A 15,482-nucleotide genomic window follows, 5' to 3' on the forward strand; every position below is an offset into this window, starting at 1 on the left:
CAAAACTAGGGTCACCCGCACCCATTTTTCTTTCTTTCCTGAATTTTTCCTTGAAGAAGAACGTACAGGCAGATTGACACATCACAGGGGTACAGCTTGATGAATGTTAATAGCTGTGAAAGAGACACACCTGTGTGGACCAGTGCCCAGCTTAAGAAACCACATGACCAGGACCCCCGAAACCCTCCTTCATGCCCCTTTCCCGTCTTAGCGCCTCTGTTTGTAAGAGTGTAAATTAATTTTGCTTTTTTTGGACGTCATATAAATGGAACCATACACCATGTTCCCTTGTGTTGGCATCTTTCAGACTCAGTTCATTAAGTGCTGGATTTCCATAGGCCTAGTCCCGGGTTCTCTTCGCTTCTCTCCCTGGGGGACCTCGTGCCCTCGCCCTTCAGCTGCCATCTCAGTGTGCCTGGCTCAGATCTGTACCTCAGAAAGGCCTGACGTCTTCTCTGAGCACCAGTTCCTTTTATCCAGCTGGTGTCCTTGACGTCTGCTTTTGGATGTCACAGACGTCTAAAACGGAAATCATGGTCTCAATCCCCAAACCTTGGCCTTCCCCAGAGTCTCCTGTCTGAACGACTCCACATCCATCCAGTTATTCAAACAGAAAACCTCGGTGCCATCCTTGGCATGTCCTTCTCTCTCCCGTTGTATTTAGCCCAGCAGCAAGTCTGATGATTGTTCTCTCCTAAAGCTGCCTTCAAACCGTTCCTTTCTTCTCGCCACCGCCACCGCTCTAGTCTAGGTTGCCGTCCTTCCTGACCCAGCCCGCTAAGGCAACCCCTGACCTGCTTACCCAGGACTCCTGCTCTCTGCCCACGTGTTACCTGTGCTTCAGCTCCGTTCTTCTACTAGAAATGCGAGCCTGCCCTTCCCACTCTAAAACAAAAACTAGCCGCTTCAGTGGCTTCCATTGCTCTTAGGACAAAGGACCTTCACTCCTGTGCTGACTTCTCCACCCTCATCCTTCTCAGGGCTCCTCGGGGCTCCCTGTTCTCCAGCCTCCCTGGCCCTTTTCGCTCCACGTACCTGCCTGGCTGCCTCTCCCCACAGGTCGCACGTCTCCTTTCACCCTCCTCCACAACGTGGGCCCGCCTCTTGCTTTTCACAGCGGTCCTCCCTGGCCCCCGACTCAGTCAGCCCCCACTTCCATCCGGGCCGCAGGCCCCCAGACCATCACCCAGGGCGGCCTCGTAGCACGTCCCATAGTCTGGTTCTGCGTTTCTTCGTGGACCACTTGAACGTCTGCGTCCCTGCTAGACTGTGACTTCCACGGGGAAGGGACGAGATACGTGTCTCCCCACGGCTGAGGGCGCCGAGGCTGACGCAGACACTCGATAAACCCTTGTTGCTTGGATAACCTGCAGAAGACGAGATGAAGGAGTTTTAGGCACTCACCGAGTTCAGTCGTTCTCTGCGGTTCCTGCCGGTGGAGGAGCTTACACTCAGGAAGCAGGGAGAGGCGACAGCACACAAGGAAGCATGAACATAAATGTGCAGAGTGATTCTGGCCGTCGCTGGGGCGTCGCGTGCAGTGCGGCCGGGGGTCGCTGGGGGTGCTGAGGGGAGGCACGCCTGGCGAGTTTGCCGACGAGAGAGGAGAGGAGTGGGGGGTGTGCAAGAGAGTGTGGCGGGGGGAGTTGGGTGGAGCCCGCGGCCAGTGCGTGTCCAGCCTGGGTCCAGGTGAAAGGAGTGTGCGTTTTAAAGAGCGAAGGAAAGTTTAAGCAGGGGAGTGGCGTTCTTTTATTTTTGTTTTTAAGAAGTTGAGTTGACTGCTTGTGGGGTTGGGTTGTGGAGGAGCAGGAATGAAGCAGAGAGATGGCCGTGACCAGGGTGGTTGCCGTGGCAGCAGATAGACAGATGCGGGCCAGGTGGCGGTATCTGGTGGCGAGGAGGCAGCGTTTGCTGATGGTTTGAATAAGTGGGGGTGGAGGGGGTAGGAAGTAAGGCCAGCTCACCTGGAGGGTGTTGGTGCTGTTTAGTGAGATGGGGAGGAATGAGGACAGAGCAGCTGGAACTGGGATGTGGGTTTGGAAATGTTTATGGCACCTGTAGCAGAAACTGCAGCCGTCTGGGGCCGGAGGTGAAACCTGGGAGCCAACATCAGGGTGGTGTTTTAGGCCATGCAAGGGGGTGAGGTTACTTGGAGAGGGATATAGACTTGGAAAAGAAGGGGGTCCCCAACCGGAGCCCTGGAGCACCCCAACATTTAGAAATGGAGCAGAGGAGGAGGAGCCTCCAGTAGCAGAACTGAGGAGTGGCTGTCGAGGTGGGGGGACAGCTGGCGAGGGGGCACAGGCAAGCCACGTGGAGAAAGGGGGCCGCAGGGCCACACAAACGAGGGCATTGCCCACGGGCCACAACGGCCGGGGGGAGTGAGGAGGTCGCCGTCGGACTGCTCGTCTTCTCTTTTGGGGACAGGTTTGGGGCCACAAGTGAGGGAGGTGGAGGGAATAAAGGAGATGTGGGGAGGAAGGAGGGGGGTGAAGTAGTAACTGAGAATACTGGGAGAGTGTGTGTGCTGAAGACTTCCAGGAGAATTCGTGGTCGGCCTGGTGCCCACCTGAGCTGTGTGACCCTGAATTCAGTCAGGCCTGGCTCACTCAGCTGCTTGGGTGCCTGCGTGGACAGTGCACACCTGGGTTTAAATAAGTTTGGGTGTTGCTAGAATGGCTTGACCGAGAAAGAGACGAGAGCGTAACAGCGAAGCAAGAGAGAAGTTGTCACGATGGACGGACGAGGGGCGTGGGACGACAGGGCAGGTGGGAAGGCCAGTGGCTGGGAGGCAGCAGCCAGTCAGCTTAGCTGCAAGGGGAGGGAGGTGTAAGGTGGTCCAAAGACGGCCGGCTTGACCAGACTTCGGAGATGGTGGCCCAGTTATTGGTCATGACCAAGCCCAGGTGTGACCACGCGAGTGGTGGTGGGCCAGGAGAGTGGCCCGGAGAAGAGTGAAGGGCAGGCCGAGGAGTCTGAGCCAGGAAAGGAGGCAAGGAGGTAAGGACTGACCGCGTCTAACTAGTGCAGTAAAAGAGGGTCAGAAGGAGGCTGGAGGTCCTGTGGGAGCAGAGGGAGGGTTCAGCTGGATTAATGGAGTCAGAAAGCTGGAAGAACAGGACGTTTTGGTCAAAGGGTAGTTTCACTGAAGAGACATGAACTGCTGACCAGCTCCTCGCAGTGCGGCTGGTGACGGGCCGGGCGTGCACAGTGCAGTGGTGCCGTTGGAGCTGGGCCTCATTTGGCCCTGTGACTTGGAGTGCTGCTGTGTAGCGTTCTTTCAGCTCAGAATCTTCGTTACAGGGCTCTCGTGAGCAAAGGCTTACTGGTTTTCTTTCCTTTTGTTATGGAGAATTTCAGATTAACTCGAAGGAAGAAACAAAAATGTACCCCCACCTTGTGAAAGTTTCTGGTTCGCGTGAGACGCCAGTTTATTACTGGTGTTAGGTTTTGTGGATGATTCCAGGTCCTGTGGTTGTTAGCAGTCTCGCAGTGATGTGAGCACAGCATTTCAGAAAGGAAATAATTCCACAACACAAATGTCTATCCTTGAGTTTCCAAAGCACGCTCCCTCGCATGGTGCCTGACTGATGGCGTTACCTGGATTACAGACAAGGGAAACAGATGCGGAATCGTGTTGGGTGACGAGCTTGCCTGTTGCCCCCTAAGTGAGAATTCCCTGAGGTCCTGAGTGGTCGTCCCTAAGTGGGAATTTGTGTTTAACTCCCTTGCATTCCCGCTCTGTTGTTGGTTCAACTTTGCTCCTGCCGCACCTGCCCTCCGTCTTCCATTCCTCGGCCTTTCCCAAGGCATCACTGTCCTGTGCCTACGTCGGGCCTTCCCTTCCCAGCCCCCACCCCAGGCCTGTCGTCCGGCGTCCTTGTGGGACAGTGACTCCGTGTGACCCGCTCACCTGCTCCTCTCTTCCCCAGCCCCTGCCCTGTGGAGACTGGGTCCTTCCATTTTGAGTTACTGGTTTGCAGCCATTGGGTTATTTTAATAAGAAATCCATGAAAAGCTAGTTGACCTTTTTTTTTCCTATGCAGAGTCGTACTTTGGGGACAGCTGTGTGAAAGAGTCATACGTAAAGGTGTCTACCGAAGTATGTTTGAGTAATCCCATTTCAGAACCCACCGTCCTCCCTCCCCAGCACAGCGTCATGAGCTTCTTCCCGGAGCAGAGGCACTGTTACCTTCAAGTTCTTCTGCAGCAGATTCAGGCTGAAGTTTGGAGAGGAAATCTGTGTCCCCACTCTTGTACCTTCCCCTTGACTTTTGTCCCCCTGCAGGTCTGACCGGCGTGGGCTTCTCTCCCCACAAGCATAGCTGCTTGCAAGGAAAATCATGGCCCCTGCAGCAGACGCGGGGCCACAGACCGCAGTTCCGTACTGGTGTCACCTCCTGGTTACAGAGGTGGTCGAATCTGTGTCTAGAACTGGGAGCACGTGGCCCAGTCAGCCCTCAGAGGGCTACAGCTGCATTCTCCCAGCCCGTTAATCCTGCATCTCTGTCTCCAGACAACCCTTTCCAGCGCCAGGGCCCGGAGCTTTCATTCTATCAGGACGCGGTCTCCCTGTACTTAGGGCTCATTTTTTAACTTCCTCATATTGAAGCCTCAGTTGTTTATTGACCTTTCACTTTTGTTTTTAGTTTTTAACTTTTATATTGAAGTAGAGCTGATGTATAGCGTTTCAGGTGTACAGTGAAATGATTCAGTTACACATACATGCGTATTTATTCTTTTTCAGATTCTTTTTTACTATAGGTTATTGCAAGATACTGAATATAGCTCCCTGCTATATAGTAGGTCCTCGTTGTTTATCTATTTTGTATATAGTAGTGTGTATCTGTTAATCCCAAATTCTAAATTTATCCCTCCCGTCCCTTTCCCCTTTGGTAACCGTAAATTTGTTTCCTGTGTGAGTCTATTTTGGGTCTTTGTATCAGTTTTTTTAGCATTCACGTTTAAGTGATACCATATTGATACTTGTCTATCTCTGGTTTATTACTTCACCTAGTATGATAATCTCTAGGTCCATCTGTGTTGCTGTAAATGGCATTATTTCATTCTTTTTTATGGCTGAGTAGTATTCCATTGTGTATATATACTGCATCTTATCGATCCAGTCGTCTGTCAGTGGACATGCAGGTTGCTTCCGTGTCTTGGCTATTGTAAATAGTGCTGCTATGAACATTGGGGTGTATGTGTCTTTTTGAATTAGAGTTTTTCTCTGGATTTCCGGGAGTGGGATTGCTGTGATCCCTCACTTCTAACTGTGCTGGGAGATCAGCACTGATTCAGGCATTCTTTGGTGTCACAAAGTTTAGATGAGGCAAAATTCCAATGGACTAGCTACGGGAAGAGCAGCAGGGCTTTTTTTTTTTTTTTTCTTTTCATGAAAGATGAGGATTTGAGGCAGATGGGCTAATTTAAGCTTTTTTCCTCTCACTTCTCAACAGAAGCCTAAGGTTCCTGTTTGAGAAGTTCTCCTCAAATACAGGTTGAATCCGTAGACTGTGGAGGGATGCCCCTGAGAGGCTGCCCCTTGCCCTTGGCAGTGGCAGGTGGCCCAGTGCAGGGCTCCGCCCTCCTCGGGTCTCACAGGTGGTCTTGTAGTCACACAGGTGTCCCCTGGAAAGCCTTTATGGGACCCTGGGCATGAGACATGTCTTGAGTGAGAGAATCTTGCAAACATCGTGCCTTTGGGATCTGCACAGTTTTGTAGCTCCCGTCTGCTGCTGCGTTTGCAGTCTCCTTTACGCGTCCGGAGTGGTGAGGCAGCTGCTGTTTTAGGAAAGGCTGCGCTGGGGATCCTTGGTGGTGGTTGTCCTTCCTTTGTTCTTTGGTTGGTCATATGATGGATTTGCTGGAGGTCCTTTTGCTTTATCTGTTTCCTGCAGAGTGTAGCTTACTTACCCTCGCGTGGTGAGACTCACCGATGTGTCCAGGCGTTTTACCTGGAAGGAAGGGCAGCCCCCGATTCCCCCTCCAGAGGAACTCTGGCTGGAGTTGATGACAGACGACTGCAGGAACTGCACGTCGCTGAGTCTGGCGTCGTCAGCCTCTCCCGCAGCCAGTCCGACGGACACCCTGACGCTGCCTGCTTCCTTCCCAAGTAGGGGCACTGGGAGGGCCCCACGCACCCTGCTTAGCGCACGAGGGCCAGAGGAGTAGTGGTCTTCCCACGTCTGTGCCTGTCACTGCCGCCCTCCCTCTGCTCTCCGGTGACGTCTGTGCTGCACACGTTCCCACGTGCTCAGGGTTGACCGGGGAATTCACAGCCATTGCGGGGATTATATCTGTTTAGTTCAGTTTCACTCTGTGCAGTTTGCTTAGCTCTGGGATCAGTTTGTCATTGCTAGAGGAGCAGAAAAAGAATGCCTTCCCAGCATTCACCAATTCTGTCATCATGGAACATCGCAGACATACACACGGGAAGGGAGAATGTTGAAGCCGCCGTTTACCTGTCACCTGGTGCCGCAGTTACAGCAGTTCTCCCACGTTGGCTTTTTCCTTCCTTTTTATTTTGGCCAAAGCATTTTAAGACACATCTCAGACATCGTCTCGTTTCATTCTTACAAACTCCAGTGTCCTCTAAAAATACAGACATTTGTTTACACAACTGCAGAGGCATTATTATCACACAGGCAGGGTGAGCAGTGCTCCTCGCGTAATCTGAAACCCGGTCCCTAGTCCGGTTTCCCTAACTGCCCCGTTGATTGTTACCTCTCAGGTCTGTCTAACCTGGGGCAACCCCGCCCCCCCCAGCCTTTTCCCTTGCCATTTACTGGCTGCAGAAATGGGCAGTTGTCCTGTGGGCTGGCTCACATTTTGATGTTTCTCTGCTTATATCTGGGTTGTTCCTTCACCCCCCCAGTTCCTTCCAGTAAAAATGAGTCCTGGAGGCGTGTTTGGCGAGGATGTTTCAGGTGGCATCATGCCAGGAGGTGCAGGTCTGGTGGATCCTCCTTGGAGTTACGCTCACGTTGACCCGCGGGTTCAGGGGTTGACAGCCTGATCCCTGAGACATTAGAAGTTCATGATCAGCCTTTCGCTTGCTGTCTTCACCCATTTCTTACTGTGGTCTGAATCAGGCGTTTCATTAGGGTTGCACACTTACTCGCTGGATTGTTGCTTTTCATGGAAGTTAGTCCATAGAGAAGGGTAGGATGGATGCATCAGTCTTTCCTTTTAATTCTGAGTTTCAAAGAAGGTAAAAGTTGGAGTGTGTCTCTCTGCCTGTCTGTTCCTCTCTTTCTTTCTCCACTCCTCCCCACCCCTTGTAATCATTGTGAACTCACGGGGTTTGGTATATGTAGTGCATTTCAAAGGATTGCACTCATTATTCTTTCTGATGCTCAGTTGTCCCATTTTTGGCCAATGGGAGTCTCTTCATAAACTGGCATCTGTGTTCCTTTGGCACGACTCTCTTGTGTTCTGGCATAACAAGATGTCCCCAGGCTCATTTTGTAAAGTGCTGCTCTGGCCTTGAAACCAGCCGTTCTGCAAGGATCCCTGTGCCATTGGTGGAACAGGGCGCATACGGAAAGGGACCACTGCTGTCAGCTGTCATTGCTTCCTGGCCTTTTTGGTGACAGAGCTTAAAAAAAAAAAAAAAAAAAAAAGGACCTGAATTTACACTGATATTTCTAAATCAAAAAATTTTTTTGTAAATCAAATTTTATGTTACAGGATTTTTTCCCTCAACTTAGACTTTATATTTGTGTCTCATTTCTTTTACCTTGAATCTTGGTTCCTAACAATATTAACATAATGACTTATTTGATTATCTTAATTTATAAAAACACCAATGCTATTATAACTGACTTAAACTATTGAAAGAAGTTTGATTTCTCTGCAGCTTTGTTTGTCAATAGAATGTCCCTCTAAATATGTACAGTCAGTCTGCTGTACTCAGAAGTCACTTGTGAATATGTAACCAACTTGAAAATTAAGGTTCATTTTCTTCATTTTGTTTTAAAAATTTAGGGATTGCTTTTCTCATTTATTTAATTTTCCAAATATATAAACACTGATATGTTTCCAAAGTCAAACCTACGTACCATGTTACATTCAGAGAAGTTTTACTTCATCCTTTTCTCCTTCCTCCCCCGTAGGTGACCATTTAAGTTCGTTCTGTATCATCCTTCTCCATGTTTACTTCTGTGCATCATTTAAGGAAATACCTAAATATACGCACATGCCCCTCCTTTTTGCACAGGAGTGTCGTTTTCTGAGTCACCACCCAAGCATGTGCTTCGTGTCGGTGCACACTGCTCTGCTCATCCCCTTCCCGCTGGCTGAGCAGGCTCTCATCATGAGGAAATGCCGCAGTCGGTGCAGCCTCTGCCCTGTGAATGGGCCTTGGGTTCCCTGCAGCTTTGCCGTGACAGATGCTGCCTCAATGAGTAAACTGGGATGTTGGTCATCTCCTGTTTTTGCCAGTGTATCTCCGGATGGATCTCTAGATCAAAGGGTAGATGTGTATATAACTTTTCAGACACTGACGGTATTTTTTTTTGCTGAAATTTTGGTTATGCAGTTGAATTTCATAATCCTAACACTTTCACCTAAAAAATTTATTTTGCGATTTTAATGTTAAAGAAATCGGCTCAGTCCCTCATGTACCCTGTCTTTGTATGGAACATGTTATTGAAAGTGTTATAATCTATTACTTTCATTAATTAATTGAAGTATCACTTACTGAATATAGAATACAGGACAAGAAAAGGTGGCTAAGGGGTCCTAAACCTCAGAAGATTTTAAATTGAATATTTTGGGATCTTCTATTTGGTATATATTTTGTCCCATGTTGGTCATCGAAAGTCTGGTACTAAGGCCCTGGGAAATGCACCTGGACCTGCTGTAGCAGAGTGAAGCAGGATGTGTTTGCGGGGCGCAGGGGCGTCATAAAGTCCTCTGTAGGTGCCTTCAACAGATGGTAATTGAACACCTCCGCTCTGCCAGAATGTAACAGTGAGCAGCACACAGAGTTCCTCCCTCCTGGCATTTATATTCTAGTACAGGAGACAGATCAGAAAGCAAGGAACTGCAAGAAGATTACGAGTTTATCTATGCTTTGAAGGAATCGAATAAGAGATTGAGATAGAATCTCAGCCAGGGGCTTCTGTATGTAGGGGAGAGGCAGCTGACACCACCAGCCACGTATGAGGTGGGGGAAGGTGGGGGCTGGCCACGCAGGACCTTGGGTTTTAGGTTAAGGATTTGGATTTTAAGTACATCAGGAAACCTTAATTGAGGACAGTTAAGTAAGGGAGTGGCGTCTGATGCTGATACATTGCACGCTTATTCTCCTGCTGGATCAGAAGGCCGCTCAGTGTTACGCTTTAGCTCCAGAAGCGGCAACATCGCCCCTTCTGAAGCTCCAAGTGCGGTGAGTTTTCCTGCCTGCTCCGTGACACAGGGCGGCTGCTTCTCATGCTCACACGCAGGTCTTCTGAGGACTTCTTTTCTTTTTCAATGATACTCCATTGATGTTGCTCGGATAATTACAGTGAGTGGTTGTAGTTGGATTATGTACTTGGGCTGTGAACGGAGCGTGATGTCTACAAATTCTCTTCTTCAGACCTGCAACTCCAAGAGACACATCTGTCTGGAAGATAAGAGCTCCTTCCTCAAGACCAGAAAAGGTCTGTTACTGCTGTCATGTTTATATGAAATCAATTATGGAATCAGTTGCAACTTTCTGGACAAAAAATCCCTTTTCAGTATTTGTATTTACGTTTCTGTTACAGGCGGCTGGAGTGATACGTGTGTGGGGAGCCTTCACAAGGAAGGACTGGCGTACCTGGACCCGAGGAGCTTGCTTCCTGCGAGGGCTCCTGTCTGATGCGCAGGAGGCAGAATGTCACAGTGACTCTGCGAGGGGAGGCCCCAGGGGACCGAGAGCAGCACACAGTGTCTCACCCTCTGCCACGAGGGGCGCTGTGCAGTCCTTTTCCTACAAGTGAGAAGTACCAGGCTGTTCTCCAAGAGGAAGAGTCCAGGGGCTTAGAAACACAGAGGCTTGCACCTTGGGAGCCCCTTGGAATGTTGACAACTCAGGATCTAAAAGAAAGTGCTGTGTTAATGAGTTACAGAGTTCATGTGGACGTAAATGTCACTTTATAACCAATAACGATACTGAGTGAGGAACACTATGCAGGAAGAAACCTTCCATAGGAAGGCAGGCAGGGTGAAGCTGAGGCTGACCTTAAACCTACCGAGCAGAGCGAGCCTGGGATAAGCGCCAACATGGCCGAGTGAGAGACTCTGCACAGTAGCGGTCCTGTAGCTAGAGCAGTTGTAAGGAAATTTTCCCCTCTAAATCACGATACCAAATAGGAAAAATGATCTACAAGTGCCCCATGTGTAGAGAATTCTTCTCTGAGAGAGCAGATCTTTTTATGCATCAGAAAGTCCACACTGCTGAGAAGCCCCACAAATGCGACAAGTGTGATAAGGGCTTCTTTCACATATCAGAGCTCCACATTCACTGGAGGGACCACACGGGAGAGAAGGTCTATAAGTGTGACGACTGCGGTAAGGATTTTAGTACTACAACGAAACTTAACAGACATAAGAAAATCCACACGGTGGAGAAGCCCTATAAATGTTATGAGTGTGGCAAAGCCTTCAATTGGAGCTCACATCTTCAAATTCACATGAGAGTTCATACAGGTGAGAAACCCTATGTCTGTAGTGAGTGCGGAAGAGGCTTTAGCAATAGTTCAAACCTTTGCATGCATCAGAGAGTCCACACCGGAGAGAAGCCCTTTAAATGTGAAGAGTGTGGGAAGGCCTTCAGGCACACTTCCAGCCTCTGCATGCATCAAAGGGTGCACACAGGAGAGAAGCCCTACAAGTGTTACGAGTGTGGGAAGGCCTTCAGCCAGAGCTCGAGCCTCTGCATCCACCAGAGGGTGCACACCGGCGAGAAGCCCTATAGGTGCTGTGGGTGTGGGAAGGCCTTCAGCCAGAGCTCCAGCCTCTGCATCCACCAGAGGGTGCACACCGGCGAGAAGCCTTTTAAATGTGATGAGTGTGGGAAGGCCTTCAGTCAGAGCACTAGCCTCTGCATCCACCAGAGAGTGCACACAAAGGAGAGAAACCATCTCAAAATATCAGTTATATAAAGCGTTTCGCTAAGAGTTAAAAATCTTAAAACCCGTAAGTGCCACTAGGAAGGAAACCCTGTAAATACCTACATTGACCCAAGAAATCTTTACAGCAAGCCCCAGCAGAACACTGTTTTCGAGGAGGCATGTGTGAGCTTGATTTTGGGGATTCAGGCCAAGTGTGTTCCGCAGCTTGACTTTGAAGCTGGGGTCCCTCCGAGCACCTGCCCAGGACAGGCTGTGAGGCCCCAGTTGTGGACGTGTGTTTCCTGGGGTTCTGGCGCGATGCTCCAGTAGCTGAAATACTGCCCGGGAACCTGTGATCACTGCCCAGCCTCCTGGGTCACCTATGCTTTCCCTAACAGTTGCCCCAGGTATCATATCCACGCCCCCTCTCCCGGTTTCGGGAGCTCAAGACCTTCCTTCTCTTGCCTCGAGCATACTGGTGAACGCGTTTGGGAACGGCCAGCTCCCACCGAGTAGTGTCCTGGTATTTCTGAGGTTAACACTTGATCCAGCCTCTACATGTCTGTCCATATATCCCATTATTTCTGAACTCACTTTACCTGTGTGTTCTCAAAACACCCATAGATACCCACCCCTTCCTAGATGGCATTAAATTCCATTTTAGATTTCAGGCGACTCATAATTTCCATTCACTTTGCCTGTCAGAGAAATTGGCAGACATACATGCCCTTGAACCTTCCTTGAACTCTTTTTAATTTTGTGAATTCTGCTAATCACTGTGTCTCTGTTTAGTCAGACTTAATTTTCTAGTGGCTACATCACATATTTTTAACTTGAATTTTTTTTTTTTTTTTGAAATAGCTGAATGTAAATAGGGAGGAAGAAGCAAGCAAAGTTAGAACTTTTCTCCATCCAGAATTGCCCTCTTGGGCTCCTCCGGCGACGCGCGGGGCTCCTCCCCAGCTCGGGGAGGCCGTGGGAGGCAGGAGGCGTCGCTAACTAGTCTCTGTTTCTGTAATTTTGGGCGATGAGGTGTCGGAGTCCTCGACACCCCTTCACTGAGGAGGGTGTACCAGTTCCCGTTCAGGCGTGAATGTTTCTGTTAGTCTCTCCTTTTCTTCATCCATTCAACAAGCATTGACGGAACGCCGCCCGTGTGCCGGGCGCTGCGCTGGGCGCTGGGAGCAGCGCGGAGGAAGACAGACAAGGGCCCTCCTCTCGTGGAGTTGCTTCTGCTGGAGGAGACGGATGATGAGCGAACAATAACGTAGTTTGAGATAGTGATTAAGTGCTATGAGGAACATAAACTAGGGTGACGATTTAGCGCGGTGGGGGGTGGGGGCGGGGGGCGTTAGTAGCGGTCAGGGAGGCCTTCCTGGGGGCGGCCGGGCGGCGGGCGCAGGCGCTGCGGGGCCGGGCGGGGGCGGCCTTGCCCGCCAGCGCGGAGCGGGAGGCCGGCGGCCGGGCCCGAGTGTAGTGAGCAGTGGGGAGGGGGCGAGGTACTGAGCTGCTCAGTATCCTGACATTTATAGGCCTTTTTTTTTTTTCCGGCTAGATTGATGTTAAAAACTCATGTGGAGGAACTCAAGGAATGTTTAGAAGACCAAAAGTCCCCAATGACAAGAACAAAAAGCAACTAATTTTTAACTTTGTTTTTCTTCTCATTCCTGTTTTCATTGATTTCCCACATGTAGTCCTTCTGCTCAGGAAGTCTTTGGGGAAAATTAAGGCTCTTTGAGGCTCTGAAGTGGGTGATCACGTTAGCAGTGTCTGTCCACTGTCTGAGAGGTTGGAAAATGAACTACCCAAAATAGTCATCGAAGTACTAAAACGAAGTGTGATTTTTCTCTTCATATTTGAATTGATTTTTTCTGTTGGACTGGAAGGGGTTTTTCTGTAACTAAAACCTCAACGCATAAAGGGGGTTAAAAGGAGCACGTACCTTACTGGGTGAGCCGCGAACTAGAGATGGGATCTGGGGGTGCGTTTGTTACTGTCTGAGGTTTAACCCAGACGCCTCAGCACACCTTTGGGGAGTCACTGCTCATGCGTCTCCTCCTTTTTGCAAAGAGAGGGCTGGCTTAGTTATTGGATAAAGCCCCTTCCAGGCCTGAATTCCTCGACTATGATTTACTGTGGTGTCTTAACACTCTTTCATGTCACAGCAGCGTGGAGCTTTAGAGAAAAGCCTAGACTTTTAGTTGATAGAGAGCCAGCTGAAATATCACTGATAGACTTTTAGTTTTAGGAAAAGTTGGTTTGATTTCTAGCTTTGTTACTATTAGGTATGTGAGCTTGGGCAAATCGCTTGATCTCAGTCTAGTTTTCTCATGTACACGATGAGGACATTAGGCTAAATGATTTCCGAGTTTCCAGCTAGTCCTAGAGTTCTATATTTCTACATAGTTGAATTATTTTATCATGCTGTTGCTGGGGAATATGACTAACACTTTTGAAGCTACTAATTTTATGTCGAGCTTTAAAGTCCATAATTGTTATCTTCAGAAAATATTATTTGACCTACAGTATGTCCAAATCAATTTAATAAAATCACTTTATAACAGGGTTCTGTGCTTGACATACAGTTGTGTGCATTTGGTGGTCATTGTGGGGGGTTGGCTTACACTTCAACATGTCTGGGGCAGCCATATAATAGAGTTTGGGGGGTGGGGAGCTGTTAATGCTTATAAATGAGGCCAACGGGCCCAAAGTGGGGAGGCCTGGCACCCGTAGCTGAAGCAGGGGTGGCCCGCGGCCCCCGCCCCCCGCAGTGGTCCTGACTGTGGGCCAGGTGTCCGCCTGCTTCTAGCGCCGGGTCTGCACTCCACCACTGATGCAGAAGCCGTCCAAACGGCCCTGTTGATGTGAGTGGGGTGGGAAGAGAGGTCACATGTGGGCCCAAGGTCACCCCTGGGTCACGCCTATGCCTGCTAAGATTTTAGGGTGTGAGAGAGGTCAAGACCGGCGTCACAGTTTCTAAGGGGAGCCTGAGCAGATGGCGAACTGTGTCCTCCAGGTCTCTTACCTGAAGGGGGCGCTCTTTCACATCGGCCCAGTAGCACGCGGCGGCTGCTGTAGAGACGTGACGCCCAGGCCCGTCGCGGGCCACCTGGGGGAGGCCGTAGGGGAGTCTGGTGGTGTGCGAGCTTGGTCAGGATGACTTCCAAGGGGCCTTCCAATTCTTGGTTCTGTTATCCTAAATTTTTAAAAAATTATTAAGCAGTTTTTTTCTGTACAACCTGCTGTTATCCTCAGGAATTTGGGGAAAATAGGTGAAAGCAAATATCAGAAGCAGATGGAAAAAGCACACAATGTAAAATCAAACCCCTAAGAAGAGATGAGAAAGGCCGATGCCAAGTGTAAGTCGCACTGCTGAGTCAGGACACGTGGACTGGGATGTGGGGGGAGGGGGAGACGTGAGTGTAGGTCGCACTGCTGAGTCAGGACACGTGGACTGGGGTAAGGGGAGCGGAAAGTGAAGGTGACTCGGCCCTTCCTCTGCGACCTTACGCAGTTTAACTTCTCTGAGCCTCAGGTTTCTCATCTGTGGAACGGTCTTGAAAATACCCGACTCATGCGGTATTTGAGAGAACTAAGCACGTATAAAGTGCCTAGCCTTCAGTAACCGTAGTGACGCAGCAGAAAAATTGTCGCTGCTCCCAGTTACCTATTCAGATGAGTCATGTTATTTGGAGTTCTGTTCTGCTGAGCACCATGATGGGTTTGGCGCCCAGATTTGGGGTGGGGCCTGGAGAGGGCTGGATTGCTCCCCATGATAAGAAAGCAAAGAGCTTGAGTCTCCCAGGATAGTCTGAGACAGAAGATACAGAGTCGAATTGGAAAGGGGGTCAAAGAGAAGGACCCAGCGGAGTGGGGCGGTGTAGGGTTGCCTGCTTTCCCGTATGAACTGTGGTGACCACAGCAGCCCTCCCTGAAGTCTGGGGATGCTGGTCTGAGTGGGCTTCTTACGGAAACCGGTGGAAGGGCCAGGTATTGGGTCCAAGCTGAAGTGGGCCAGAACCTGAGTATCACACGTAAACAAACGCTGGGGCCAGAAGAGGGCGGCTGCAAGACACACGCTGTGAAGAAGGCACAGAGATCTTTGGGAGAGCTTGCAGCCTCCGTGGGCCTCGGCCACCCAAACCCTGTGGGGCAGGGAGGCCCCCTCTGTTCCCACTGCTGGTGTGCGTAAGGTGGGGTGACTCTGAGGTCACAGGGACCCGGGAACATTTTTATCATCATCATGTTATATTTAGGCACACAAGCAAATGCAGAGATTCCAAGGCCTTGTGTGTGTTCCACGCGTCAGTGGGAACTCAGATCTCAGTGGAAGGTGACTGTTAAACCAAAGTGCTTTTAAAGTTGGGATACACCCATATGCAAATAAAATACATTTTT

General features: G+C 49.9%; 1 protein-coding gene and 1 long non-coding RNA gene across 6 annotated transcripts in view; both read left to right on the top strand.

Annotated features, from left to right (window-relative positions):
• Positions 1-13,662, top strand: part of ZNF664 (zinc finger protein 664) — a 39,261-nt gene extending 25,599 nt beyond the window's left edge. For 3 of the 5 annotated variants that reach the window (XR_837648.3, XR_837649.3, XR_837650.3), the window contains 2 exons: positions 9,587-9,650; positions 9,756-13,662. This is a non-coding gene — a long non-coding RNA (zinc finger protein 664). Of the gene's footprint in view, positions 1-9,586; positions 9,651-9,729 lie in introns of all 5 variants that reach the window. The other 2 variants (XR_004133589.2, XR_004133588.2) reach the window with 1 other exon arrangement.
• Positions 1-15,482, top strand: part of RFLNA (refilin A) — a 234,212-nt gene that overhangs the window by 25,549 nt on the left and 193,181 nt on the right. The gene's annotated exons all lie outside the window — the stretch shown is intronic.

Source organism: Camelus dromedarius, chromosome 31, assembly GCF_036321535.1.
Source record: "Camelus dromedarius isolate mCamDro1 chromosome 31, mCamDro1.pat, whole genome shotgun sequence".
Lineage (NCBI taxonomy): Eukaryota > Metazoa > Chordata > Mammalia > Artiodactyla > Camelidae > Camelus > Camelus dromedarius.